Source organism: Atta cephalotes (genome assembly GCF_000143395.1).
Source record: "Atta cephalotes unplaced genomic scaffold scaffold00049, whole genome shotgun sequence".
Taxonomy (NCBI): Eukaryota; Metazoa; Arthropoda; class Insecta; order Hymenoptera; family Formicidae; genus Atta; species Atta cephalotes.
In genome coordinates, this window is record NW_012130113.1 from 1,729,622 (window position 1) to 1,735,783 (window position 6,162).

A 6,162-nucleotide genomic window follows, 5' to 3' on the forward strand; every position below is an offset into this window, starting at 1 on the left:
CCATATATCATATATTTTTCCTTCATAAATGTCATAATTTATTGAAACAATAAATAAATTTCGGTCGAAATTTTAGTTGTGTCAGTTTTGGCCAAAGAATATAAGTACTTCTTTTTCATAAACATCGTTAAGGTCGCACACATTTTCCGTAACAGTAATTATAAGACATACCGTAAGAGTTAGCCAATGAGAGCTAAAAAATTTTTGACAATTCTTTGTAATTGGCTAATAATTCTTATTACATCTTATGATTATGAAAAGAATGTGCTATAGCCTTGAAGGCCATCTGTTGCTGGAACAGTATTAATCTTTTATTATTTTAATGATTTAATGTTTTATTATTAATAAAAGCAATAAACAGAGATCTATATATGAAAACAAAACTAACAAGGAAAAAGCTTTTTCTATCTGAGCTAGATTTTCGTACATACATAATAGTAAATATTTCAGAGTGAAATTATATAATATATCTATAAACCATGCGATTTCGCTCTTGAAACACAATCTGATTGAGATGTTATTTTTTACTGTACCGTATTTTACGTAGCAGCACTTTTGTCAGTCTCAAAATTTAGTATTTACAAAGTTTTATTCTTATAATACGGCTTTGATTAATTAATGACATTTTTAAGATGATAAATTAATATCAGAATGAATCTTAAAATATTACTTAAAACGGTCTTAAAGTAAGAATAAATTAAGAATACTTATCAAAAATTGAGGATTGAATCAGAGGTGTCCTAATGTTTACTCAAAATTCTACAACAAAAAAATTTGCAAAAAATTAAATAAAGTTGTTCATAAATTTTTCATTTTAAGCAATAATTTCTGAGATATAATTGTTTAAATATTGTCAATTACGGACTACGATCGTGCTTATAAACATTAGCGTGCTGAGAAGTAAGTCACTCACTACCCCACGCTCAACATTTGAAAATGACCTCTAAATGTAATAAGTAATTAGTTTTTAAGTTCTTATTATTTTAATAAAGAACTAATGTTTAAAATAAAAATTTTCAATTAATCTTTTATTTAATTTTTTAAGGCTTCCTTGCTATAATATTTTCTTGCTATAGTATTAGAGTCGCAAATTTTTGAACACCTTGCACGAAAAATTATATACAATTACAAATTCATATAAAATGTAAAAACAATAAATATAAAATTTGTTACTATTATCAAAAAGATGTGACTTATCATTACGATTATAAAAAAAAGTTACGTCATTAGCAAAGAGAGTAATTGTAATGATAATGGCGTTACAAATAACGAATAATATTCAGTTCTAGAAATTTTTAAATATCTTTAATTAATTATTTCAAATATCTTTTCTTGATCAATTCTTCAAACTGCGTGTTAGGCACTGCCAATCTTTGTAGTTTCAAAAAATTTTTTATTATTAAATTGACTGTCACTTTAATTTGTGATATTATTATTTCAGTCTTAATTTAAGACTGCATTTTGAAGATTGACAATGTTTGGCAGTTTTAAGATTGAAAGATTATTTAAAAATTTACATACAAATTTTATTTATGATAGGTCCGGTTTTTCATTATTTGGTTAACTTGTGATTAAGTTAATCTGATATTTTTCTTAATAGGCTTTATTCATGACATCATCACAGATCAATCTCATTGGATAAAGATCAGGTTAAATCTAAAGGTTAATCAAGTAATGAAAACCGGATCATAGAGGCATCCCAAGATCTGACCTTGACTATTTGATTCTTTTTTATGTTTTATTCTTATAACGATCTAATTTACCTTATTAATGAAATATTTTGCAATATTTTTGTACACAAAATTACTATATAAACATAGTAATTTTTCAAAATAGATGACGGTTAAGTATGACGTTAAATAGTATTTTTACGTTCAGTAAATCTATGTAATAGATCCTTCAAAATCTTCTTTTGCTCTCTTGTTGGCATCAAAGAGAATCCAATTGGCGTGCAGCCATGGCCTAAAAAAATCTAAAAAGATCTTATAACTATTAAACAGTTCTTCTGGACGCACTTTGAGAAAATGATAGTATATCATTTTGTAAAAATTTCTTTTAATTCTTCTATAAACTTTTAGAATTAGTGAAAAATGTCAATAATCGTAAAAAAAAGAATCGGTTTGTAGAAAATTATATTATAAAATTATGCTGAAAAATGTATGTCATAAAATGTATAATCAATATGTCAAATTTGTATATTTTACTTATATTAAACTTTTTTAATTATTCTATTATTTATTATTCTATTTTTATTATTCTATTTTACAAGGAAGAATTAGGCAACGTGAAAATTCAGAAAGTTTTGAAATATTTTGAGCAAGTAGAATAATTCATCCGTGACACAACTGTTTCTTCTTTGTGTCATATTATGGTTTGAGGAATGAAATCACATTGAATAAATATTAGGAATGCATTGGATATCCGAAAAATATCTGATATTATCCAGCACTTTTTTACTATTCGACTGGATAATCGAATATCATTACTATTCGGGTCGTTCATATATCCGGTCGAAATTTTATCATTAAAATGTTGATTTTTATTATATAAATAAGTATACATATTCATAAAGCTATAATCTTATATTGCCACAAAATTACAATTTTTTTCTCTATTATCATCTCTATTGATACAGTCCTTTTCGCTCTCTTGTTTCTTTTTTAAGCCTTTTCTTTTTTTAGACATTGTCCCAGAAAATATTGGATATCCGATGTTACACTTCTTTCGGATATCTAATATTCGATATCCAATAATTTTATAATCCGGTGCATCCCTAATAAATATTATAGATTCTATTTCTTTTGCGAAATGATTATCGAACTATATTAAGAGGTATAGAAGAAAAATTTAAATAGAAATTGCATTTCTTTTTTTTTATGTCTAAAATCTACATAGATAAATATCGAAAAATTTATGTTTTTAGAAAAAAACGTAGATTTTAAAAAATATTTATTTGTATTACGGATTAATTACTCTTGCAATATTTTAGAATTTCCTAGTCTTTGTTGCTAAATAAAATTGTTTTACTAAATATATGCATTATTTTTTTATAGTCGATAGTATTTAAAATAAAGTATTTTTATTTAAAAACTTTTATTTTATTTAAAAACTTCAAGCTATATTTATTTTTAAATAAATAATATTTATAATTATGATCATATGTGTACAGTAATATTACGCGTAAATTTCTAATTATCACAGTTATATTGAACATTATTATTTCTAATATAATTATAAAATATTAATTTGTTAAGATGGTATAAATATGTTACATATATTTATATTTATAAATTACCTATAGGTTAAAAGTTCAGTCATCCGGTAAAATGTTACATTTCTTGGAATGCATTAAGATTTTTTTTAGAGAAATATTCATAGCTGTTTCTGTAAATGCATTTATAAAAATATCATGATATATAATATTATTATACATACACATATATTATACAAAAATATGCATATACCTCTGTAAAAATTACAATTAATTAAATGTTGCATTGATTTTTTAAATAAATGAATTATATTTTTTATATTATTCATCGATATATATTGTTACGAATATTATAAAATACCACATATTACATTCAGCGTATATTCACTAACAAACAATTCTGAGTTATTTACAACTGTATTTCTCAAGAAATTCGTCATATTTTCATCTTCCTCGATCAGAATCTCGACAAAATTAAAATGAAATGTGGGAGTTAATATCTTTCGTCGTGAATGCTTCCTGACTAAAACAGACATATACAAAACGATATATATTTATGACGTACCATTTGATCTAATTTTCATATTGTTTTGTTATAATCATTAATTTTTTTTTATTTTATGTTTATTTTTCTTTTGATGCGTTTTTGAAGTTTGTTATAAGAAAATGTGTAATAGTTAAAACATAATAGAAACAGAAATCTCTTTAGATCTTCAATATCTTTTTTATAATATTGATATAATATATTGAAATATTTATGTGAATTTAATTGTTAATATTATTAAAGATTACACAACAAAACAAAGATTGAACAACAAAAACAATTGATTTTTTTTTTTAAAAGGATGCAATTGGATATGTACAATATATAAAAAGTAACCCTATTATACATGAAATTAGATTTATTTCGATTGTTAATCCTCTATAAAAGAAAAATTTTCATTAATTTTAAAAATATTCTAAATTGAAACCTATTATTGATATTTTTAAAAATTTTATATCATTAGATTGACTTTCAGAGTTACACAAAAATATAAGAAGAGGTATTCGATTTTACATAAAAACGAAAAAAAATTAAAAATATTATAAAAAGTTACCGATATCAACATGCTACGATATTTTTGAACAATATTTCTTAAACAAAAGTCAGAAATAAAATTTCAGAAATATAAATACAAACTAGAAAGTGTCTTTTATCATATAATAAGCATCTTTTACAATATGTTTGCACACAATTTCACAATAATGAGCGCTTAATAAAATAGACCTGAACAAAACTGAATGTATACATATAAGACATTCTAGAATCTTTTCACTTCAATATCAAAGATTTTTTGTTGATTCGTATGCATACTGTTTTTTCGCAAGATGCAACATGTAACGCGATAATTTCTTTTCTTGAGAGTTCTGGCATAAATACATAATTTCCTAACTCCGATAGGGCTATTTAATATTACAAACCAACACTATAAAGAAATTAATTTGCTATCATCACAAAATTTGATAATCACAAAATTTAATATATCTTCTCTATCACTGCAACAGCCCTATCTATTTTTTATACACAGATTAGCTAATTAAAAAGATACATTTTGTATGAGTTATAGCTGCTGCAATCTAAAGCTTACGCCGTAAAGCTTAATGTATACATACTTTTAAACGATGTGTACTCTTGGATAATCTTATTCAATACTATACACACATATATTAATTTCGCAAAGGATCTAGTAATGTTACATATTTATAAGTTATGTTATATTTGTTTAAAAAAATATAAAGGTGCCATATTTTCTGGAAATGTCTTCTGGGATTAAATATGGATATATATTATACTATTTAGAATAGATCAGAATTATACCTTATTTTTTTAGAAAACACATTAGAAGGGGAATAATTGAACAATTCCAAATCGGAATATACTCTGAATATTTTCAATACATGCTTTGAATGGAATCATATTGCAGGTTGCATTAAATCTGAAATAAAAGTTTTAGATATAATCTTAAAACTACTCTTGTTTGATTTATTTCTTATCTTATAACAATAGAGATCCTGTAGTATAAGTTGCGCAAAGTATCATTTGATCATTATTTTCGCCGAATGACGAGAGACTATCATGCTTGATGTCTGATTTATTCCTATATTATATTGGGTCGTCTGAAAAGTTCGTGCCGCAAAAGATTTAAATATAATAAATGAAATTAAAAATTTAAATCTTCTATGTTTCCATTTTCCTTCAAAAAGGCATTGTATAAATTAAATATTATAAATTTTATTTATAATTCATATGACATAACAAAAATGTTTCTTGTATAATACAAGACTGATATTTTTATATTTATATATATAGACATTTTTATATTTTTGATACTTATGTTAAAAAGAAAGATAAATTTAAAAAATTATACAATCATTCAACTTTTTCTAAACTAATTTTGTAATGTTTAAGATTTTACAGAAAATAATATTGGAAAATAATATAATTTTGAGAGATAAAAAAAACCTTAACTGAAAAACTATTAATAAATTTTAAATTTGACTAAATTAAAAATTATTTTATTAAAATTAACTTTATTTATTATTAATTTAATTTATATTATTTAATTTATGATTATTAATTTAAATTAAAAGTTATTATTTTTTAACTTTTGCCTTATTAACCAATTATTAATAATCTCTGCAGAATTATTGTAAATATTAATGCAAAAATATTGTACAATTAACTTAATCATCACATTTTATACATTCTATCATTTTTCAAATAACTACATTAATCAAAAAAATTAATATTTATTGTCTAAAAAGGATTTATTATACTTAACACACACACACACACACACACACACACACACACACACACACACACACGCACACACGCACGCACGCACGCACGCACGCACGCATCGACACTAATTTAAATTTAAAAAAATAATTAATTTAAGAATAAATAT